Consider the following 25,764-nt stretch of genomic DNA (forward strand, 5'->3'; position numbering starts at 1 on the left):
TTTTTTCAAAATTGTGCCAGCTGAGTGACAAGAAAACATGATCTAAAGGAGAGTTGAGGAATAGTACCTCGAGGGTGGGCTTCATGCCCTCTACTTGATTCAACGTCGGCATCCACCGTTTCAAAATTTGACATATCCATCCACCTTGACAACAAGATTGAATGAATGAGAGGGGCATGGGAGAGGCTCATGACAACTACATCTCCTATATAAGCTATTAGTGTGAGGCTCACTCTATATTAGAAATTAGCAAACACACCGACAACTACCTTAAAAATCCAATTCATTGAAAAAGGCAACAAAATAGCCATCCATGATCCCATTTTTTATGAGGTCGACAAAGGAGCAAAAGATTGTCATCAGGTGGGAGATGTGAATTCTTGGAGCCAGGGTAGTGAAATGGCCAACTTTTGGAGATCAAGAAAAATAGCTTAGTTTAGGTGGAATAGCTTGGGTAGGATGACTCGACAATACCATTTTCCTCGGTGCCTTTTTTTAGGTTTACTCGAGAGGAGTGAACACAATGTCAGCCTTGATTGTCTAAGAGTTTGAGTAGGATGGCATGGTAATAATGGCTTGACATTTGGAGTGTCTATGGTAGTTGGAGGGGATTTGTGATGTTAGGTTGATTGACATTGACAGAGGATGAGATCGGCTTGGCATTTGGAGTGTCCATGGTAGACGGGTGGGGTTTGCGATGTTAGGTTGATTAACATTGATAGAGGATGAGACCGGTTTAACATTTGGAGTTTCCTCAGCAGCTTGTTGGGGATAGGTTGAATAGAAAAGATGGGGACAAAAATGGCTTGCAAGGTTGCCGAGAGCTTTTGGTATTAAAGCTCCCATGTAGCCGAGATAAGTACACCATGAAAAATTGCTAGAGCACTGAGCACCAATATCAAATTTCCATTATACCAAGCAATGTCAGAATGCTAGACGAGGGCTCATATTTAGATCATCTTTTAAAATCACCAAAAAGATACACCATGGATCGGCAACCGCTACCTCACCTTTTCCAAAATTGAGTCATCAGAAAACATGATCTAAAGGAGAGCCGAGGAAAAGCACTCAGAGATTGCTTCATGCCCCTTTCATTGATTCAACATCAGCATACATTGTTTGAAAATCCAACAATCCGATCCGCCTAGACACCAATGTTGAATTAATGAAAGGGGCATGGGAGAGGCTCATGGTAACCACCTCTCCTATATAAGCTATTAGTGCAAGGCTCCTTTTGCATTTGAAATCTGCGATAGCATAGACAAATCCAAAATGTGACCAAACAGCCATCCACGACACCATTTTTTGAGCTTGGCAAGATCGGGTCAATGAAAACGGCTTGGCCGAATTAGGTTGGCTAGCATGGCTCACCTAGATTGGGTTGGCCAACATGGCTCAACCACCATTTTTCACTAAGAGCTTTTGTTATTAAAGCTCCCATGTAGCCACAATAAGTACACCATGACAAATATCTAGAGCAACAAGCACCCATAGAAAACTGCCATTATACCAAGCAATGCCGGAGTACTAGACAAGGCCTCACATTTAGATCAAGTTTTAAAATCACCAAAAAGACATGCCATGGATCAGCAACCGCTATCTCACCTTTTCCAAAATTGAGTCATCAAAAAACATGATCTAAAGGAGAGCCGAGGAAAAGCACTCAGAGATCGCTTCATGCCCCTTTCATTGATTCAACATCAACATACACCGTTTGAAAATCCAACAATCCAATCCGCCTAGACACTAATGTTGAATCAATGAAAGGGGCATGGGAGAGGCTCACGGTAACCACCTCTCCTATATAAGCTATAAGTGCAAGGCTCCTTTTGCCATTATACCAACCACCCATAGCAAACTGCCATTATACCAACCAACGCTGGAGTGCTAGACAAGGCCTCACGTTTAGATCAAGTTTTAAAATCACCAAAAACACACACCATGGATCAGCAACCGCTGCCTCACCTTTTCCAAAATTGACTCATCAGAAAACATGATCTAAAGGAGAGCCAAGCAAAAGCACTCAGACATTGTTTCATGCCCCTTTCATTGAATCAACATCAGCATACACTTTTTGAAAATCCAACAATCTGATCCGCCTAGACACCAATGTTGAATCAATGAAAGGGGTATGGGAGAGGCTCGCGGCAACCACCTCTCCTATATAAGCTATTAGTTAGAGGCTCATTCTACATTCAAAATCTATGATAGCATGGAAAAATCCCTTAAAAATCCAATTCAATGAAAAATGTGACCAAACAGCCATCCACGACACCATTTTTTGAGCTCGGTAAGATCGGGTCGATGAAAACGGCTAGGCCAGATCAGGTTGGCCAACATGGCTCACCCAGATTGGGTCAACCAGCATGGCTTGGCCACTATTTTTCACTGAGAACTTTTGATATTAAAGCTCCCATGTAGCCACAATAAGTACACCATGACAAATTGCTAGAGTGCCGAGCACCCATAGCAAATTACCATTATACCAAGGAACATCAGAGTGCTAGACAAGGGCTCACATTTAGATCAATTTTTAAAATCACCAAAAATACATGCCATGGATCGACAACCGCTGCCTCACCTTTTTATAAATTGTGTCATCAAAAAACATGATCTAAATGAGAGCCAAGGAAAAGCACTCAGAGATCGCTTCATGCCCCTTTCATTGATTCAACATCAGCATACACCGTTTGAAAATCCAACAATCCGATCCACCTAGACACCAATGTTGAATCAATGAAAGGGGCATGGGAGAGGCTCACAACAACCACCTCTCCTATATAAGCTATTAGTGGAAGGCTCCTTCTACATTCAAAATCTGCGGTAGCATGGACAAATCCCTTAAAAATCCAATTCAATGAAAAATGTGACCAAACAGCCATCCACGACACCATTTTTGGAGCTCGTCAAGATCGGGTCGATGAAAATGGCTCGGCCAGATCGGGTCGGCCAGCATGGCTCACCCAGAATGGCTCACCCAGATTAGGTCGGCCAGCATGGCTCAACCACCATTTTTTGCTGAGAGCTTTTGATATTAAAGGTCCTGTGTAGCCGCAATAAGTACACCATGAAAAATTACTTGAGCACCAAACACCCATACCAAATTGCCATTATACTAAGCAATGCTGGAGTACTAGACAAGGGCTCATTTTTAGATCAAGTTTTAAAATCACCAAAAAGGCATGCCATGGATCGGCAACCATTGCCTTACCTTTTCCAAAATTGAGACATCAAAAAACATGATCTATAGGAGAGTCGAGGAAAAGCACTCAGAGATTGCTTCATGCCCCTTTCATTGATAAAACATTCGTGTCTAGGTAGATCGGATTGTTGGATTTTTAAATGGTGTATGTTTCAACATACACCATTTAAAAATCCAAAAATCCGATCTACCTAGACACGAATGTTAAATCAATGAAAGGGGCATGGGAGAGGCTCGCAGCAACCACCTCTCCTATATAAGCTATTAGTGCAAGGCTCATTCCGCATTCAAAATCTGTGATAGCATGGACAAATCCCTTAAAAATCCAATTCAATGAGAAATGTGACCAAACAGCCATCCACAACACTATTTTTTAAGCTTGACCAGATCGGGTCAACAAAAATGTCTCAGCCAGATTGGGTTAGCCAGAATGGCTCAGCCAGATCAGGTCGGCTAGCATAGCTCACCCAGATCAGGTCGGCCAGTATTGCTCTGCCACCATTTTTTGTTGAGAGCTTTCGGTATTAAAGCTCCCATGTAGCCATGATAAGTACAGCATGAAAAATTGCTGAAGCACCAAGCACCCATAGCAAATTGCCATTATACCAAGCAATGTCAGAATTCTAGACAACGTCTCACATTTAGATCAAGTTTTAAAATTACCAAAAAGACACACCATGGATCAACAACCACTGCATCACCTTTTTCAAAATTGATTTATCGAAAAACATGATCTAAAGGAGAGCCAAGGAAAAGCACTCAGAGATCGGTTCATGCCCCTTTCATTGATTCAACATCAGCATACACCGTTTGAAAATCAAACTATCCAATCTGCCTAGACACGAATGTTGAATCAATGAAAGGGGCATGGGAGAGGCTTGCGGCAACCACCTCTCCTATATAAGCTATTAGTGTGAGGCTCCTTCTACATTCAAAATCTGTGATAGCATGGACAAATCCCTTAAAAATCCAATTCAATGAAAAATGTGACCAAACAACTATCCATGACACCATTTTTGGAGCTCGGCTAGATCGGTTTGGCCAGCATGGCTCACCCAAATTGGGTCAGCCAGCATGGCTCATCCAGATCAAGTCAGCTAGAATGGCTCGCCCATATTGAGTCGGCCAGCATGGCTGGGCCACCATTTTTTGTTGAGAGCTTTCGGTATTAAAGCTCCCATGTAGCTGCGATAAGTACACCATGACAAATTGCTAGAGCATTGAGCACACATAGCAAATTTCCATTATACCAAGCAACACCAGAGTGCTAAACAAGGGCTCACATTTAGATCAAGTTTGAAAATCACCAAAAAGACATGCCATGGATCGACAATTGCTACCTCACCTTTTCCAAAATTGAGTCATCAGAAAACATGATCTAAAAGAGAGCTGAGGAAAAGCACTCAGAGATCACTTCATGCCCCTTTCATTGATTCAACATCAGCATACACAGTTTGAAAATCCAACAATCTGATCCACCTAGACACCAATGTTGAATCAATGAATGGGGCATGGGAGAGGCTCGCGGCAAGCACCTCTCCTATATAAGCTATTAGTGTGAGGCTCCTTCTACATTTGAAATCTATGATAGCATGGAAAAATCCCTTAAAAATCCAATTCAATGAAAAATGTGACCAAACAGCCATCCATGACATCATTTCTGGAGCTTGGCCAAATTGGGTCGACAAAAATGGCTTGGCCAAATTGGGTCAAACAGAATGACTCAACCAGATCAGGTCAGCCAGAGTGGCTCACCCAAATCGGGTCAGCCAGCATGGCTCGCCTAGATTGGGTCAGCCAGGCTGGCTCACTCAGATCGGGTAGGCCAGGCTAGCTTGCCCACCATTTTTCAAGCACACTACCTCCCCTATATAAGCTATTAGTGTAAGGCTTACTCTACATTAAAAATTCACATTCAGTGGACAAGTACCTTAAAATCCAATTCAATGAAAAATGTGACCGAATAGCCATCCACAACCCCATTTTTGATGAGGTTGTCAATGGAGACAAAGATTGGCATTGGTTAGGCAATTTGATTGCATCAATTAGGGGAGTAAATTGATCAATTTTTGGAGACTAACTAGAGTGGCTCGATGACAATTTTATATCACAAGCTACCCAATTTGAGAATTATGACTCAAGTAGAATGGCTCGGGTACCCATTTTATATCGCAAGCTACCCAAATTTGAAAATTATGGCTTTGCTAGAACAGCTCAACTTCCATTTTATATCCAAGGCTACCTGATTTGAAAATTATGACTCAAATTTATTTCGAACACATTGCCTCTCTTATATAAGATATTAGTGCAAGGCTTGCTCTGCATTCAAAAATATGCATTATGCAGAAAAGTGCCTTAAAAAAATCAATTCATTTAAAAACGTAACCGAATAGCCATCCACGACCCCATTTTTACTGAATTTGACAATGGAGCAAAAAACTAACATTGTTTAGGTGGCGTGAGTTCATGAGCCACGAGAGTAAATTGACGGTGCGAAAAGATGGTAAGTCAACTGGGTGAGATGACTTCACTCAGTGAGCCGACTTGGAGAGCAGACTTGGTGGGAAAACTTAAAGACTTGACTTGGTGGGTGCACTTCAACTTTTGACTCGTAGGCCACCCTGGCAAGATGAATTGGGGAATTGAACTAGAAATTAAACATGGTGAGTAGACTTCAAGACGTGATCAGGTGGGGCAACCTGGCAAGGCGACATGGTAAGTCAATTTGGTGAGTTGACTTGGTGAGTAGACTTAAAGAGTCAACTCATTGAGGTGACTTGGCAAGCCCACATGGTGAGATGCCTTGACGAGCAGAGCTACCTAGCCTAGTGGTGAGATGACTTAGCAAGCTGACTCAGCTAGCCTAAACAAACTTAAAGAGTCAACTTGGTGGGCCGACTTGGCGGGGTGACCTGATGAACGAACTTAAAGTGTCGACTTCGTGGGCCAACCTGGCGGGGTGACTTGATGAACAAACTTAGAGAGTTGACTTGGTAAGAGTACTTGGTGACTTGGTGGGCCGACCTAGTCAGGTGACTTGATGAACAAACTTAAAGAGTCCACTTGGTTGGCCAACCTGGTGAGGTGACTTGATGAATGAACCTAAAGAGTCCACTTGGTGAGAGTACTTGGCAGTCAAACCTGGCGGGGTGATTTGATGAATGAACTTAAAGAGTTGACTTTGTGAGATTACTTGGTGGGGTGAATTGATGAAAAAACCTAAAGAGTCAACTTGGTGGACTGACCTGGTAGGGTGACTTGATGAAGAAACTTAAAGAGTCGACTTGGTGGGCCGAACTGGCAGGGTGAGAGTACTTGGTGGGGTGAGCTGATGAATGAACTTAAAGAGTCAACTTGGTGGGAGTACTTAGTGGGCCGACCTGGTGGGGTGACTTGATGAACGGACTTAAAGAGTCAATTTAGTGAGAGTACTTATTCTGGTGACTTGATGAACAAACATAAAGAGTCAACTTGGTGAGAGTACTTGGTGGCACAACTTTATGAGAAGACTTAAAGAGTCAACTAGGTGAGAGTAATTGGCAGGGTGAACTGATGAACAAATTTAAAGAGTTGACTTGGTGAAAGTACTTGGTGGGCTGACCTAGTGGGGTGACTTGATGAATGGACTTAAAGAGTCAACTTGGTGAGAGTACTTCTTCTGGTGACTCTATAAACAGACTTAAAGAGTCGATTTGGTGGGGTGACTTGGTGAAAGGACATAAAGAGTCGACTTGGTGAGAGTAATTGGTGGGGTGACTTGATTAACGGACTTAAAGGGTCAACTTGCTGAGGTGACTTGATGAACAGACCTAAAGAGTTGACTTGGTGAGAGTACTTGGTGGGGTGACTTGATGAATGGACTTAAAGGGTCGACTTGGTGGGGTCACTTTATGAATGGATCTAAAGAGCTGACTTTGTGAGAGTAGTTGGTGGGGTGACTTGATGAACAAACTTAAAGAGTCAACTTGGTGAGAGTACTTGGTGGAGTGACTTGATGAATGCACTTGAAGAATCAACTTGGTTAGAGTACTTGGTGGGGTGAATTGATGAATGGACTCAAAGAGTCAACTTGGTGACAGTACTTGGTGGCTCAACTTTATGAGTAGACTTAAAGAGTCAACTTGGTGAGAGTACTTGACGGGGTGAATTGATGAATGGACTTAAAGAGTCGACTTGGTGAGAGTAGTTGTTCTAGTGACTTGATGAACGGACTTAAAGAGTCGACTTGGTGGGGTGACTTGATGAAAGGACTCAAAGAGTTGAGTTGGGGAGAGTACTTGGTGGGGTGACTTGATGAACGATCTTAAAGGGTTGACTTGGTAGGGTGACTTGTTGAATGAACCTAAAGAGTTGACTTGGTGAGAGTACATGGTGGGTTGACTCAATGAACAGACTTAAAGAGTCGACTTGGTGAGAGTACTTGGCTGGGTGACTTGATGAATGAACTTGAAAATTCAACTTACTTAGACTACTTGGTGGGGTGACTTTATGAATGGACTTAAAGAGTTGACTTGGTGAGAGTACTTCGTGGTGCAACTTGATGAGCGAACTTAAAGACTCAACTTGGTGACAGTACTTGGTAGGGTGAACTAATGAATGAACTTAAAGAGTTGACTAGGTGGGAGTACTTGGTGGGCTAACCTGGTGGGGTGACTTGATGAATGGACTTAAAGAGTCGGCTTGGTGAGAGTACTTGTTCTTGTGACTTGATGAACAGACATAAAGGGTCGACTTGGTGAGAGTACTTGGTGGCACAACTTTATGAGCGAACTTAAAGAGTCAACTTGGTGAGAGTACTTGGTAGGTAGAACTGATGAGTGGACTTAAAGAGTCAACTTGGTGAGAGTACTTCATGGGCCAACTTGGTTGGGTGACTTGATGAATGGACTTAAAGAGTCAACCTGGTGAGAGTAATTGTTCTAGTGACTTGATGAACGGACTTAAAGAGTCGACTTGGTGGGTTGACTTGATGAAAGGACTTAAAGAGTCAACTTCGTGAGAGTACTTGGTTGGGTGAGTTGATGAATGGACTTAAAGGGTCAACTTGGCGGGCTAACTTGATGAACGGACCTAAAGAGTTGACTTGGTGAGAGTACTTGGTGGGGTGACTTGATGAACAGACTTAAAGAGTCAACTTGGTGAGAGTACTTGGTGGGGTGACTTGATGAATGCACTTGAAAGGTCAACTTGGTTGGGTGACTGGATGAATGGACCTAAAGAGTTGACTTGGTGAGAGTACTTGGTGGGGTGACTTGATGAACAAACTTAAAGAGTTGACTTGGTGAGAGTACTTGGTGGGGTGACTTGATGAACGCACTTGAAGAATCAACTTGGTTAGAGCACTTGGTGGGGTGACTTGATGAACGGACTCAAAGAGTCGACTTGGTGATAGTACTTGGTGGCTCAACTTGATGAGCAAAATTAAAGAGTCAACTTGGTGAGAGTACTTGGTGGGGTGAACTAATCAATAGACTTAAAGTGTGAACTTGGTGGGAGTACTTGGTCGGCTGACTTGGTTGGGTGACTTCATGAATGGACATAAAGAGTTGACTTGGTGAGAGTAGTTGTTATGGTGACTTGATGAATGGACTTAAAGAGTCAACTTGGTGGGGTGACTTGATGAAAGGACTTAAAGAGTCAACTTGGTGAGAGTACTTGGTGGGGTGACTTGATGAACAGACTTAAAGGGTCAACGTGGCAGGGTGACTTCATGAATGAACCTAAAGAGTTGAATTTGTGAGAGTACTTATTCAGGTGACTTGATGAATGAAATTAAAGAGTTGACTTGGTGGGGTGACTTCATGAAAGGACTTAAAGAGTTGAATTGGTGAGAGTACTTGGTGCGGTGACTTGATGAACGGACCTAAAGAGTTGACTTGGTGAGAATACTTTGTGCGATGACTTGATGAACAGACTTAAAAAATCAAATTGCTGAGAGTACTTGGTGGGGTGACTTGATGAACACAATTTAAGGGTTGACTTGTTGTGGTGACTTGATGAACGGACCTAAAGAGTTGACTTGGTGCGAGTACTTGGTGGTGTGACTTAATGAAAAGAATTAAAGAGTCAACTTTGTGCAAGTACTTGGTCAGGTGACTTGATGAATGCACTTGAAGAATCTACTTGGTTAGAGTACTTGGTGGGGTGACTTGATGAAAGAAATTAAAGACTCAACTTGGTGAGAGTACTTGGTGGCATAACTTGATGAGTGGAATTAAAGAGTCAACTTCATAAGAGTACTTCGTGAGGTGAACTGATGAACAGACTTAAAGATTTGACTTTGTAAGAGTACTTGGTGGGCCGACCTGGTGGGGTGACTTGATGAACAGACTTATAGAGTCAACTTGGTGAGAGTACTTGTTCTGGTGACTTGATGAAAAGACTTAAAGAGTCAACTTGGTGGGTTGACTTGATGAAAGGACTTAAAGAGTTGACTTGGTGAGAGTACTTGGTGGGGTGACTTGATGAAGGAACTTAAAGGGTCAACTTGGTGAGGTGACTTGATGAACGAACCTAAAGAGTTGACTTGGTGAGAGTACTTGGTGGGGTTACTTGATGAATAGACTTAAAGAGTCAACTTGGTGAGACTACTTGGCGGGGTGACTTGATGAACGCATTTGGAGAATCGACTTGGTTAGAGTAATTGGTGGGGTGACCCAATGAACGGGTTTAAAGAGTTGACTTTGCGAGAGTACTTGGTGGCTCGACTTGATGAGTAGACTTAAAGAGTCAACTTGGTGAGAGTACTTGGTAGGGTGAATTGATGAACAGACTTGAGTCAACTTTGTGAGAGTTCTTAGTGGGCCGCCCTGGTGGGGTGACTTGATAAATAGACTTAAAGAGTCAACTTGGTGAGAGTACTTGTTCTGGTGACTTTATGAATGAACTTAAAGAGTTGACTTGGTGAGAGTACTTGGTGGCTCGACTTGATGAGAAAATGTAAAGAGTCCACTTGGTGAGAGTACTTGGAAGGGTGAATTGATGAACATACTTAAAGAGTCAACTTGATGGGAGTACTTAGTGGGCCTACTTGGTGGGGTGACTTGATGAATGGAAATAAAGAGTCGACTTGGTGAGAGTACTTGTTCTGGTGACTTGATGAATGGACTTGAAGAGTTGACTTGGTGGGGTGACTTAATGAAAGGACTTAAAGAATCAACTTGGTGGGCCGTCCTAGTGGGGTGACTTGATGAACATACATAAAGAGTGGACTTGGTGAGAGTACTTGTTTGGGTGACTTGATGAATGGACTTAAAGAGTTGACTTGGTGGGGTGACTTGATGAAAGGACATAAAGAGTCAACTTGCTGAGAGTACTTGGTTGGGTGACTTGATGAATGGACTTAAAGGGTTGACTTGGCGGGCTGACTTGATGAATGGACCTAAAGAGTTGACTTGGTGAGAGTAATTGGTGGGGTGATTTGATGAACAGACTTAAAGAGTCAACTTAGTGAGAGTACTTGGTGGGGTGACACTATGAACACTATTGCAGGGTCAACCTAGTATGGTGACTTGATGAATGGACCTAAAGATTTGACTTGGTTAGAGTACTTGGTGGGGTGTCTTGATGAATAGACTTAAAGAGTCGACTTGGTGAGAGTACTTGGTGGGGTGACTTGATGAATGCATTTGAAAAGTCAACTTGGTTAGAGTACTCGGAGGGGTGACTTGATGAACAGACTCAAAGAGTCAACTTGGTGAGAGTACTTGGTGGCTTGATTTGATGAGAAGACTTAAAGAGTCAACTTGGTGAGAGTACTTGGTAGGGTGAATTGATGAACAGACTTAAAGAGTCAACTTGGTGAGAGTACTTGTTCTGAAGAGTTGATGAATGAATTCAAAGACTCGATTTGGTGAAAGTACTTGGTGGCTTCACTTGATGACTAAACTTAAAGATTCCACTTGGTGAGAATACTTGGTGGGGTGAACTAATGAACGGACTTAAAGAGTCAACTTGGCGGGAGTACTTGGTGGGCCAACCTGGTGGGGTAACTTCGTGAACGGATTTAAAGAGTGGACTAGGTGAGAGTACTTGTTCTGGTGACTTGATGAACAGACTTAAAGAGTCGACTTGGTGGGGTGAATTGGTGAAAGGGCTTAAAGAGTTGACTTGGTGAGAGTACTTGGTGGGGTGACTTGACGAGCAGACCTAAAGAGTTGACTTGGTGAGAGTACTTGGTGGGGTGAACTGATGAACAGACTTAAAGAGTCAACTTGGTGAGAGTACTTGGTAGGTTGACTTGATGAACAGAGTTAAAGAGTCAACTTGGTGAGAGTAGTTGGTGACGCAACTTGATGAGCGGACTTAAAGAGTCAACTTGGTGAGAGTACTTGGCAGGGTGAACTGATGAACAAACTTAAAGAGTCAACTTGGTGGGAGTACCTTGTGGGCCAACCTGGTGGGGTGACTTGATGAACGGACGTAAAGTGTTGACTTGGTGGTAGTACTTGTTCTAGTGACTTGATCAACAAACTTAAAGAGTCGACTTGATGAAAGGACTTAAAGAGTCAACTTGGTGAGAGTACTTGGTGGGGTGACATGATGAATGGACTTAAAGGATCGACTTGGTGGGGTGACTTGATGAACAAACCTAAAGAGTTGACTTGGTGAGAGTACTTGGTGGGGTGTCTTGATGAACAGACTTAAAGAGTCAACTTGGTGAGAGTACTTGGTAGGGTGACTTGATAAATGCACTTGTAGAATCAACTTGGTGAGAGTACTTGGTGGGGTTTCTTGATGAATACACTTGAAGAATCGACTTGGTTAGAGTACTTGGTGGGTGACTTGATCAACAGACTTAAAGAGTTGACTTGGTGAGAGTACTTGGTCGGATAACTTTATAAGAGGACTTAAAGAGTCAACTTGGTGAGAGTACTTGGCAAGGTGAACTGATGAACGAACTTAAATGGTCGACTTGGTGGGCCGACCTGGTGGGGTGACTTGATGAATAGACTTAAAGAGTCAACTTGGTGAGAGTACATGTTCTGGTGACTTGATGAATAGACGTAAATAGTCAACTTGGTGAGAGTTCTTGGTGGCATGACTTGATTAACAGACTTAAAGAGTCAACTTGGTGAGAGTACTTGGTGGGGTGAACTGATGAACAGACTTAAATAGTCGACTTAGTGAGAGTACTTGGTGGGCTAACCTAGTGGGGTGACTTGATGAATAAACTTAAAGAGTCAACTTGGTTAGAGTACTTGTTTTGGTGACTTGATGAACAAACTTAAAGAGTCGACTTGGTGGGGTGACTTGATGAAAGGACTTAAAGAGTCGAGTTGGTGAGAGTACTTGGTGGGGTGACTTGATGAACAGACTTAAAGGGTTGACTTGGCGGGGTGACTTGATGAATGGACCTAAAGAGCTGTCTTGGTGAGAGTACTTGGTTTGGTGACTTGATGAACATACTTATAGAGTTGACTTGGTGAGAGTACTTGGTGGGGTGACTTGATGAACGCACTTGAAGGGTCGACTTGGTTAGAGTACTTGGTGGGGTGACTTGATGAACAGACTCAAAGAGTCAACTTGGTGAGAGTACTTGGTGGCACGACTTGATGAGCGGACTTAAAGAGTCAACTTGGTGGGCCGACTTGGTGGGGTGACTTCATGAATGGACTTAAAGAGTCGACTTGGTGAGAGTACTTGTTCTGGTGAGTTGATGAATGCACTTAAAGAGTCAACTTGGTGGGGTGACTTGATGAAAGGACTTACAGACTCAAATTGGTGAGAGTACTTGGTGGGGTGACTTGATGAAGGGACTTAAAGGGTCAACTTGGCAGGGTGACTTGATGAACAGACCTAAAGAGTTGACTTGGTGAGAGTACATGGTGGGGTGAGTCGACTTGGTAAGAGTACTCGGTGGCACGACTTGATGAGAAAACTTAAAGAGTCAACTCGGTGAGAGTACTTAGGAGGGTGAATTGATGAACGAACTTAAAGAGTCAACTTGGTGGGAGTACTTGGTGGGCTGACCTGGTGGGTTGACTTGATGAACGAACTTTAAGAGTCGACTTGGTGGGGTGACTTGATGAAAGGACTTAAATAGTCAACTTGGTGAGAGTACTTGTTGGGGTGACTTAATGAACGGACTTAAAGTGTCGACTTGGTAGGGTGACTTCATGAATGGACCTAAAGAGTTGACTTGGTGAGAGTACTTGGTAGGGTGAAGTAATGAATGGACTTAAATAGTCGACTTGGTGGGAGTACTTGGTGGGCTGAACTGGTGGGGTGACTTGATGAACGAACATAAAGAGTCAACTTGGTGAGAGTACTTGTTCTAGTGAATTGATGAATAGACTTAAAGAGTCGACTTGGTAGGGTGACTTGATGAAAGGACTTAAAGGGTCAACTTGGTGAGAGTACTTGGTGTGGTGACTTGATGAACAGACTTAAAGGGTCGACTTGGCAAGGTGACTTGATGAACGGACATAAAGAGTTGACTTGGTGAGAGTATTTTGTGGGGTGACTTGATGAACATACTTAAAGAGTCGACTTGGAGAGAGTACTTGGTGGGGTGACTTGATGAACGCACTCGAAGAATCAACTTGGTTAGAGTACTGGGCGGAGCGACTTGATGGACAGACTTAAAGAGTCAACTTGGTGAGAGTACTTGGTGGCTCAACTTGATGAGCAGACTTAAAGAGTTAACTTGGTGAGAGTACTTTGTAGGGTGAACTGATAGACAGACTTAAAGAGTTGACTTGGTGGGAGTACTTGGTGGGGAAACCTGGTGGGGTGACTTGATGAACAAACTTAAAGAGTCGACTTGATGAGAGTACTTGTTCTGGTGACTTGATGAAGGGACTTAAAGAGTCAACTCTATGGGGTGACTTGATGAAAGGACTTAAAGAGTTGACTTGGTGAGAGTACTTGGTGGGGTGACTTGACGAACGAACTTAAAGGGTCGACTTGGTGGGGTGACTTGATGAACAAACCTAAAGATTTGACATGGTGAGAGTACTTGGCAGGGTGAACTGATGAACACCTTAAAGAGTCATCTCTTGGGAGTACTTGGTGGGCTGACCTAGTGAGGTGACGCGGTGAGTTAGTTTGTTTAGATGACATGGTGAGCCGAACTAGGGAGGTGACCTGGCAAGAAAACTTGGTGAGCTGACTTGGCAAGCCGAATTGGGGATTCAACTTGGTGAGCAAACTTGAAGAGTCAACTCATTAAGGAAACTTGGCAAGTCCACCTTGTGAGCCGACCTGGGGAGATGACCTAGGGGCAAACTTGGTGAGCATGCTTGAATTGTCATCTTGGCGAGCTGACATAGGGAGCCAACCTAGCGAACCGACATGGTGAGTGGGCCTAATAGGGAAAATTTGTGGGGCAACTTGGTGAGTAGAATTATAGAGCCAATGTGGTGAGGTGACTCAGCGAGTTGGTTCATTGAGATGACATGGTGAGCTGACTTGGCGAGTCAACCTGGCAAGCAAACTTAAAGAGTCAACTTGGAAATGTACTTGAGTTGACTTAGTGAGGTGACCTGGAGAGTGGGCTCAAAGAGTCAACATGGTGAGGTGACTTGGTTGGCCTACTTGATTAGTCGACTTGGTGAGGCGACCTGACGAGCTAACATAGTGAGCAGGCTTAAAGAGGTGTCTTAGTGGGGTAACTTGGCGAGCCAACTTATCGAGGCGATATGGTGAGTCGACTTGGTGAGCTAACTTGGTGAGTGCACTTAAAGAGTCAGCTTCCTAAGGTGACTCATCAAGTTAGCTGACTGATGCGACTTGGGTGGGCCGACCTGGCGAGTGAACTTAAAGAGCTGACTTGGGCGGGCTGACCTAGTGAGCAAACTTAAAGAGTTGACTTGGCAACATACTTGAACAACTAACTTGGTGAGCTGACATGGTGAGTGGGCTTAGAGAAGCAACTCGGTGAGCACACTTGCTGGGGAAAGGTGGTAAAATGACAAGGTGAGTCGACTTGGTGAGCTGACTTAGGGAGCTGACTTGGTGAGAAAACTTAAGGAGTCAACTCGGTGAGGAAAACTAAATAGTTGACTCGATGAGCTGACTTGGGGAGCTGACATGGTGAGCAGTCTTAAAGAAGAGGCGACCTGGTGGGGCATCCTAGTGAGGCAAGATGGTAAGTCATCTTGGTGAGCCAACTTGACGAGTTGTCACTAGATTGGGTTGACGAGGGAAAAAAAAAAATCATGGGAGGGCCTGTACAGTGAAAAGTGCTAAATTTTGGGCATTAGCAAAAAAAAACAAGTTACCCACTTTTGGATCACACACAGGTTTTAGTTCACATATTGCCAAGCTGACTCGAGGCATTACACCTAGCTAGCCAGATTTGAGGCAGGGTAGCCGAAACGATCCGATTTGAGAATTTTCTTTATAAAAAGAGATCATGATAGGCCCCATAAGGTGAAAAAGAATGAAATTTTGGGAGTTCAAAAAAATGTTACCCAATTTTGGATCACGCACAGGGCTCGAGTCACGTAGCAGCGAGGTGCCTTGGGTGACATGATTCAAGTGAAAAGTTGACGGTGGCATGAGTCATGCAAAAATATTGGAGGCCATTAAGGCTCAAGGCACTTTGAGTCAAGGTTGCTGAGGTGGGTCAAGTTGAAAACTTTGGGGATTAACCAAAAAGAAAAAGTTAACGACTTTTGGATCACGTACATGGCTCAGGGCACTTAGAATCAAGTCGAGCACGGTGATATGAGTCGTGCAAAAAATTTGGAGATGACTCAAGTGTGGGTATCTGACTCTATTCGAGTTCAAAACTTTGGGACTTGACAAAAAAAAGAAAAAAGAACAATGAAAAAGTTACCCAGTTTTGGATCACGTAAGTGACTCGAGCCACCCAAAATCAAGGCAAGTGCGGTTACATGGGTCGAGCAAAAAAAAAATGGAGGCAGTTAAGGCTCGAGGCAATTCGAGTTGGGGTAACTGAGTCGATTCAAAAACTTTAGCCGTTAGCCAAAAAAAGAGTTAATCACTTTAGGATCACGTACATGACTTGGGGCGCAGAGAATCAAGTCAAGCATGGTGACATGAGTGGTTCAAAAAAATTGCACGCGATTAAGGCTCGAGGCGATTTGATTCAGGGTTGCTGACACAATTCGGGTTGAAATATTTGTGTGTTAACCAAAAAAGGAAGAAGTTAACCATGTTTGGATCATGTATATTCCTTAAGGAACCAAGTGGAGCACGGTGACATGAGTCCTACAAAAAAACTGGAGGCAATTAAGGCTCAAGGCGATACGTGTCGAGGTTTTCGACATAATTTGGGTTGAAAACTTTGGGCGTTAACCCACAAAAAGGTTGACTGCCTTTGGATCACACACATGACTTGACGCACCTAGAATCACATCAAGCATAGTGACATGAGTCATGCGAAAAAATTGGACGTAGTTAAGGCTCGGCGCGATTCGAGTCAGGGTTGGGGTAGTTGGGGCGATTCGTGTCAGGGTTGCTAACACAGTTTGAGTTGAAAACTTTGGGCATTAACCCAAAAAAAAAGTTGACCTCTTTTGTACCACGTACATGACTTGGGGCACTTAGAATCAAGTTGAGCATGGTGACATGGGTTGTGTAAAAAATTCAGAGGCGATTCGAGTCAGGGTAGCCAACTCGATTTGAGTTCAAAACTTTGGGCGTTAACCAAAAAAATAAGTTAACTGATTTTGGATCACGTACATAAGTCGTCTGCCCTCGTGAAAATTACAAAACCCCACCTACCTAGAATTTGCAGTTGGAAGAATTTTTTGCCCTCACAAAAATTTACAAACCCCACCCGCTCAAAATTTGGACTTGGAAGATTTTTTCGCCCTCATGGAATTTACAAACCCCACCCGCTCAAAATTTGGCACTTTGAAATTATGAAACCCTACCCACCCAGAATTTGGACTTGGAAGATTTTTTTGTGCTCACAAAAATTGCAAATTCGACCCGCCTGAAATTGCACTAATTACAAACCCGACCCACATGGAAATTGTACTTGGAAGACTTTTTCGCCCTATAGAAAACTTTGGCACTCGAGAGATTTTTTCGCACTCGCAAAAATCATGAAACCCCACCCACTGGGAATTTGGCACTTGGGAGATTTTTTTGCCCTTTTGAAAATTGCAAACCCCACCAGCTCAAAATTTGGGACTTGGGAGATTTTTCCCCCCCCATGGAAATTTTAAAAACCCCAGTTGCTCAAAATTTGGCCCTCGAGAGATTTTTCTGCCCTGGCAAACATTTCTACAAAACGCCTCCCTCCCACCCAAAATTTGGCACTCAGGATATTTTTCCACCCTCGCAGAAATTACAAACCCCACCTGCCAGGAATTTGGCACCTGAGAGATTTTTACGCCCTCGCAAAAGTTGCAAACCCCACCCACCGAGAATTTTCCAATTGGGAGATTTTTTCACCCTCATAGAAATTGCAAACCCCACCCATCCAAAATTTGGCACTTGGGAGATTTTTTCGCCCTCACGAATTTTTTTTACAAAACCCCACCTGCCTGGAATGTGGCACTTGGGAGATTTTTTTGCCTCGGTAGAAATTACAAACCCCACCCACCAGGAATTTGGCACCTGGGAGATTTTTTTGCCCTCGTGAAAATTGCACACCCCACTTGCTCGAAATTTGGCACTAGAAGATTTTCTCGGCCTCACGCAAATTACAAACCCCACCCACCGGGAATTTGGCACTTGGGAGATTTTTTCGCCCTAGCGGAAATTTTTTATAAAACCACACCCATCAAGAATTTGGCACTTGGGAGATTTTTTTGCCCTTGTGGAAATTTTTACAAAACCCCACCTAACGAGAATTTGCCACTTGGGAGATTTTTTCGCCCTCACAGAAATTTTCACAAAACCCCACCCCCTCAAAATTTGGTACTTCGGAGATTTTTTCATCTTGGCAAAAATTACAAACCCCACCTGCTGAGAATTTGGCACTTGGGAGATTCTTTTGCCCTCATAGAAATTTTTACAAAACCCCACTCGCCAGGAATTTGGCACTTTGGAGATTTTCCCGCACTCACACAAATTACAAACCACACCCACCAAGAATTTTGCACCTAAGAAGATTTTCTCGCCCTCATGCAAATTACAAACCCCACCCACTTCATAGTCAAAAAGGGTTTTATGAATTAAGGCAACAGAGGGCTGAATCTCAATGGATCATGGCAGCAAGGCCACTCTACCACTTACAATACCCCGTCACTTATTTAAGTGATCTACAAAAGATTCTTCTCGTCGACTGCTTGAAATTAATATCCAAGGTTGCTCCAATGGGCTAATGCACCAATCAGAGATGGCCAATGACATGGGCCCCTGGGAGTGCAAGAGCACCCCTACTATAGGTTGCGATGCAACCAAAGAGAAATATGCACTAAATCTAGCATGGATTCTGACTTAGAGGCCTTCAGTCATAATCTGACACATGGTAGCTTCATGCCACTAGCTTTTCAACCAAGCACGATGACCAAATGTGTGAATCAATGGGTCCTCTCATACTAAGTTGAATTACTATCGTGGTGCAGATCATTAGTAGGGTAAAACTAACCTGTCTTACAATGGTCTAAACCCGGTTCACATTCCCTATTGCTGGGTGAACAATCCAACACTTGGTGAATTCTGCTTCACAATGATAGGAAGAGCCGACATCGGAGGAACAAAAAGAAATGTCACTATGAATGCTTGGCTACCACAAGCCAATTATCCCTATGGTAACCTTTCTAACACCTCTAGCTTCAAATTTTGAAAGTCTAAAGGATCAATAGGCCATGCTTTCATGGTTTGTATTCGTACTAAAAATCAAAATCAAATGAGCTTTTACCCTTTTGTTCCACATGAGATTTCTGTTCTCATTGAGCTCATCTTAGAACACTTGCATTATCTTTTAATAGATGTTCCACCCTAGCCAAACTCCCCACCTGACAATGTCTTCCACCTAGATCGATGCACCTAGACACACCTTAAGACAAACAATAGGGGCATTGCCCTATCTCTTCCTCACGGAATAAGTAAAACAACATTAAAAGTAGTGGTATTTCACTTGCACCTGAAAGCTCCCACTTATTCTACACCTCTCAAGTCATTTCACAAAGTTGGACTAGAGTCAAGCTCAACAGGGTCTTCTTTCCCTGCTGATTCTGCTAAGCCCATTCCCTTGGCTGTGGTTTTGCTAGATAGTAGATAGGGAAAGTGGGAATCTTGTTAATCTATTCATGTGTGTCACTAATTAGATGATGAGGCATTTGGCTACCTTAAGAGAGTCATAGTTACTCCTACCATTTACCCACGCTAGGTTGAATTTCTCCACTTTGACATTCAAAGCACTGGGCAGAAATCACATTGCATCAGCCTCCGCAGTGACCATCGCAATGCTTTTTTTTAATTAAACAATCAGATTCCCCTTGTTCATACCAGTTCTAAGTTGACTATTCACTGCTTAGGGAAAGCCCTCCAAAGGGGGCATCTTGCATCCATCACCCAATCGGGCAGGCTGCCAACAGCCCATGAGTTTAGAGCATAGACCCCTAGGCCCAGCCCTCAGAGCCAATCCTTTTCCTAAAGTTACGAATCCATTTTGTCAACTTCCCTTACCTACATTGTTCTATTGACCAGAGGCTATTCACCTTGGAGACTTGATGCAATTATGAGTACGATCGGGCATGAATCATACTTGGTCCTCTAGATTTTCAAGGGCCACCGAAGGTGCACCAGACATCGTGGGATGTGCAGTGCTCTTCCAATCACTGGACCCTATCTTCGGTTGAACTGATTTTAGGGTGGGCAGGTTGTTAAAAAGAAAATATAACTCTTCCCAAGGCCCTCACCGACGTCTCCAAATTTCGTAACGTTATCGTCTGCTGCCATGTCCTAGTTTAGGAATATTAATCCGATTCCCTTTCTATTATTGTGCAAAGTGCACCCTTGAAATAGGGTTTCCCCATCTCTTAGGATTGACTAACCCATGTCCAAGTGTTGTTCACATGGAACCTTTCTCCACTTCAGTCTTCAAAGTTCTCATTTGAATATTTGCTACTACCACCAAGATTTGCACTGGGGATCGGTCCACCCAGGCTCACGCCCAAGGTTTTGCAACAACCCCCACCTCCTCCTACTCATCAGAGCCTGGCACTTGCCCCGACAATCGAGTATAGGTTGCGCGCTTCAGCGGCATCCATTTTTGGGGCTAGTTGATTCGACAGGTGAGTTGTTACACACTCCTTAGCGGATTTCGACTTCCATGACCACCGTCCTACTATCTTAATCAACCAACACCCTTTGTGGGATCTGGGTTAGTGTGCAATTTGGCACTGTAACTTGGCTTTTAGTTCATCTCGTATCGCTAGTTCTGCTTACCAAAAATGGCCCACTTGGAGCTTGCAATTATGTGGCGTAGCTCAACAGAGAAGCCGCACTGACTTACCTATTTAAAGTTTGAGAATAGGTCGAGGGCATTATGCCCCTTATACCTCTAATGATTTTCTTTACTCGATAAAACTCACACATGAGCTCCAACTATCCTAAGGGAAACTTTGAAGGAAACTAGCTACTAGATAGTTCGATTAGTCTTTCGCCCCTATACCCAAGTCAGTCAAATGATTTGCACGTTAGTATCATTGCGGGCCTCCACCAAAGTTTCCTCTAGCTTCGCCCTGCTTAGGCCTAGTTCACCATCTTTTAGGTCCCAACAAGTGTACTCACACTCGAACCCTTCACATAAGATTAGGGTTGGTCGACGGTGCACCCCTCGAGAGGGGATCTCACTAGTCAACTTGCTTGCGCCTCGCAAGTTTTTCCAACCTACCAACTTGCACACATGTTAGACTCCTTGGTCCGTGTTTCAAGACGGGTCAGATGGAAAGCCCGCTGGCCAGTGCCACAAGTGCACAGGTGCCTGAGAGCCTGCCATAAAGGCATGCACTTTGCTCCTCGACTGCCATGACAGAAGTATTTGTGCAACCAGAAGGTCATGCTTGTGCCATCGTGACAGCCCGCGCTAGCACATCCCCCAAACTGAGCAGTGGATCAGCTCACACCATTTCGCATATGATTGAGGCACATTGCTGGCCTCTATCTGCTTCCCTCCTAGTAATTTCAAGCACTCTTTAACTCTCTTTTCAAATTCCTTTTCATCTTTTCCTCACAGTACTTGTTCACTATTGGTCTCTCGCTCGTATTTAGCCTTGGAAAAAATTTACCACCCGATTAGGGCTGCATTCCCAAATAATTTGACTCACTGATAGCACCTCATGGTGCGACAGGGTCTGGGCCCGATGGGGTTCTCACCCTCTTTGGTGCCCCCTTCCAGGGGACTTGGGCTTGGTCCATCACTGAGGATGCTTTTACAAACTACAATTCGACAGGCGCGACTGTTGATTTTCATGCTGGGCTCTTCTTGGTTCGCTTGCTGTTACTAGGGGAATCCTAGTAAGTTTCTTTTCCTCCATTTATTGATATGCTTAAACTCAATGGGTATTCATGGATGACTTGGGGACACGGTAGAGATGCAGCATGCCCATACTGTGGTGGGCCGTTGAACCCATAATAAATTTCCTTGCAAGGAATTGTTCGATCAATGCAAACCAATGCTAGCCTTTTTGAGCCACCACTCGTCATGATGGATCGATGGACCTCGTGCTCATTTCAGCTAACTACACCACTTGCAAACATGGACAGCCATCTTCACTCCTCACTGGGGAGGGAAATTTTGTAGTGTGATGCCCAAGCAGACGTGCCCTTAGCCGAGGCCTTGGGCACAACTTGTGTTCAAAGACTTGATGATTCACTTGATTCTACAATTCACACTAAGTATCACATTTCATTACATTCTTCATCATGGTGTGATCTGAGATATCCATTACTGAGAGTCATACTTTTTTATGTTTTTGTCTTTTGGTGACCCAATCGTGCAAGGCACTGGATTATGCTTCATTCTTTGGATTTCTAGGGTGCGTGATGCACCTGTGTGTTGGGTGTTGACACATCCTAAACCTCAAGCACCCAATGGGTGTGACAAGGAATGTTGTGGTGTGTCCTTACCCCATCACCTCAAAAAGGTGGAGTCAATGCATGAGAGAGTTGTGTCAGTGGACAGGGCCCTTACCCTACAAATCATGTGAGTGAACCCATCCTAAACACAGAATGCTCCAAGCGACGAGTCAACACACTTGGGCAAGGCAACGTGGGGTTGTGGCAATCTTGACTTACTGCCATCAAAATGATGGATCTTGCCACAGTGCCACACACATGATCGGACCATGAAATCTCAATGGGGGACAAGGCTCGGACCCCCTATGAACTACAATCGAGCAGAGATCTCTCGCTCCAATGCTGACATTGTTCGAAGGCACCGATCCTAATCTAGATTGCATCCAAGTCTCTTCTTTGCCCCACAAGGAATCCATGCTTTAGATCATGGCATTCAATGTGAGCCTCGACCTTAATAGTGCTAGACCCATAGCTTGGCCATCCAGCACATCACTGTAGGGCCAAGTGTTCGCATGTTGCTAAGATTTTGGGGGTGGGGAGGAGGCCAGCTCCATCCCCTACATGATTCAAGGTCTCGAACTGAAAATGATCCTACCGTAGTTTCACCTATAGTAACCTTGTTATGACTTCTCCTTCCTCTAAATGATAAGGTTCAATGAACTTCTTGCGATGTTGCTAATAGGAACTGCCATTGTCGCCATTATCCAAACACTTCACTGGATCATTCAATTGGTAGGAGGGATAGGAAGTTTGTACAAAGGGCAAGGACGTAGTCAACGCAAGCTGATGACTCGTGCTTACTAGGAATTCTTCATTGAAGATCAATAATTGCAATGGTCTATCCCCATCATGATGCAATTTGGCAAGATTTCCCAAACCTTTCGGGCTAGGGAGAGAAACTCATTGGGTTCATCAATGTAGCGTGTGTGCGGCCTAGAAAATCTAAGGGCATCACCAACCTGTTATTGCCTCAAACTTCCATGGCCTAGGAGGCCATAGTCCCTCTAAGAAGATGGCCACGAAGGGGAACCTCCGCATAGCTAGTTAGTAGGCTGAGATCTCATTCATTAATGGAATTAACTACACAAATCACTCCACCAACTAAGAATGGCCATGCACCACCACCCATAGAATCAAAAAAGAGCTCTCAATCTATCAATCCTTACTATGTCTAGACCTGGTAATTTTCCCCATGTTGAGTCAAATTAAGCCATAGGCTTCACTCCTGGTGGTGCCCTTCCATCAATTCCTTTAAGTTTCAGCCTTGCGACCATACTCCCCCTGGAACCCAAACACTCTGATTTCTTAGAAGGTGTTGGCAAAGTCCTTAGAGCAACATCCACTGACCACTAGTCAGCATCATTTATGGTTGAGACTAGGATGGTATCTGATCATCTTCAAGACCCCAACTTTCGTTCTTGATTAATTAAAATATCCTTGGAAAATGCTTTTGTAGTGGTTTATGTTCCATAAATCAAAGAATTTCACCTTTGACAATGAAATATGAATGCCTCTGATAGTCCCTATTAATCATTATTCTAGTTTCGAAGGCCAACAGAATAGGACCAAACTCCTATCGCGTTATTCCATGCTAATGTACTCAGAGTGTAGGCTTGCTTTGAGCACTATAATTTTTTCAAAGTAACGGTGCTAGAACCGTAACCCAACCAATTCAGGTTGGGAACACGCCACTGACAAAAGGGACATGAGGGCCAGTGCACACCCAGAAGGTGGACTGACCATGACAACCCAAGGTCCAACTATGAGCTTTTTAATTACAACAACTTAAATATACAGTATTGGAGCTAGAATTACAGTGGTTGTTGGCTCCAAAATTGCCCTCCAATCGATCCTCGTTAGGGGATTTAGATTGTACTCATTCCAATTACCAGACTCAATGAGCCTAGTATTGTTATTTATTGTCATTACCTTCTCGTTTCATGATTGGGTAATTTGCTCGCCTACTGCCTTCGTTGGATGTGGTAGCCATTTCTCAGGCTCCCTCTTTGAAATTGAACCCTAATTCTCTCTCACCCATCACCACCATGGTAGGCCTCTATCCTACCATCGAAAGTTGATAGGGAAAAAATTTGAATGAAGCATCGCCAACACAAAGGTCGTACGATCTGTTGAGTTATCATGAATCACCGAAATAGCAGGCGAGCCTACACTGGCCTTTTATCTAATAAATGCATTCCTCCAAGAGTTGGGATTTTTTGCACATATTAGCTCTAGAATTACTATGGTTATTCGAGTAGAAAAGTACCATCAAAGAAACTATAACTGATTTAATGAGCCATCCGTAGTTTCACATTCTAAAATAGTTCATACTTAGACATGCATGGCTTGATCTTTGAGACAAGCATATGACTACTAGTAGGATCGACCAGGTAGCTTCTAATAATGAGGGGACCCCCAAGACCTACTATAGCCAAGGGATGCCCACCGCGATGGGAAACCAAATTTTTCATTCACTCCGTCATGCATCCAAACATAATCCATCACACAAGCAACAAGAATGACGTTCACAACACAAGCAGGACTCACAACACTCAAAGATTTCACGCAAGAGGAAAGTGTCCCATCATCGACTAAAGAGGTTTGAATAGGGAGCCTCAGTTCATAGGCACCTAGGAAGAACATCTTGTATGAAACCCTTTACCCTCAACCTCACTATCGCCACTACTCAGAAAGAAGCCTCGAGTCTGTACGAGATGCACCGTGCACGTAGCCACCTCAATTGTAAGGCCACTCAGAGACATCCATTTCTTAGGCATATGCCTCCTACATGCCTATTGAGGTGCACCCATATAGAAAAAGGCATTCTCTATCACAACAAAAATTTTCCCATGATAAAGAGCTGGTTGCTGAAGTGCAAACGGAGACCACCGTGCTGAAGGGTGAAGGGTCGTGCGAGTCAAAAACATGGCTGGTTATGTGATTGGTGGGGGCATCATTGTGTACACAACCACCTCAATTATAAGGCCACTCAAGGGAATCCTGTATAACACCCCCTATGCACATTTATAGGTGATGAGAGCTTTCTTGCATACATAGACATGTCTAACCTTCTGCAAATATCTCCTTTCCTAGCACAGCCTCGCTAATGGTTTTGCATGACACATGATCTGCTAGTGCAAGTATAGAAAAGTTCCTACAAGTGAACACTCACACTAGCATTGTCAAACAAGCTTCAATCTCATGCACATGCACATACCGAAGAACTACACTATGAGGGAACCACCCACGAGCACCCACATCTCAACAAAAAGCATTTGTACAATTTCTTCCCCTAGGCAGACACGTTGGGCTTGTACTTGTTGGAGCATTGTAAAGATGAGAACTCAGGTTCACAAGAGCTTGAGAAGAACATCTCGTACGAAACCAATTCCCCCAAAATGCTTGAATCACAAATGCTCATAGCAGAGTCATAATGCAAAGATGTACACCGCGCACGCGACCGAGTAAGGACACTCAGAGACATCCATTTCCCAGGCATATGCCCCCTACATGCTTTTTGGTCCACCCCGTACAAATGGTCATACTTCGAAAAGCCCTCCCAAAATTTTGCATCTGAAGAGAGATGAAATGCCTTAGGCTTTTTTTCCACA

At 43.7% G+C, this 25,764-nt stretch overlaps 2 non-coding genes and 1 pseudogene across 2 annotated transcripts; all 3 read right to left on the reverse strand.

The window, feature by feature from the left end:
* Window positions 1-18,295: 18,295 nt before the first annotated feature.
* Window positions 18,296-21,661, reverse strand: LOC149573852 (25S ribosomal RNA). The gene has a single exon (XR_016361063.1). It is a non-coding gene; the product is annotated as a 25S ribosomal RNA (ribosomal RNA).
* A 219-nt stretch (window positions 21,662-21,880) lies between these two features.
* On the reverse strand, window positions 21,881-22,034 carry LOC149573853 (5.8S ribosomal RNA). Its single transcript, XR_016361332.1, has one exon. It is a non-coding gene; the product is annotated as a 5.8S ribosomal RNA (ribosomal RNA).
* A 702-nt stretch (window positions 22,035-22,736) lies between these two features.
* Window positions 22,737-24,546, reverse strand: LOC149573854 (18S ribosomal RNA; annotated as a pseudogene).
* Between the last annotated feature and the right edge of the window lie 1,218 nt (window positions 24,547-25,764).

This window comes from Cupressus sempervirens, chromosome 2 (genome assembly GCF_028749045.1).
Source record: "Cupressus sempervirens isolate cs-2001-9-10 chromosome 2, ASM2874904v1, whole genome shotgun sequence".
In the NCBI taxonomy this organism is placed as follows: Eukaryota; Viridiplantae; Streptophyta; class Pinopsida; order Cupressales; family Cupressaceae; genus Cupressus; species Cupressus sempervirens.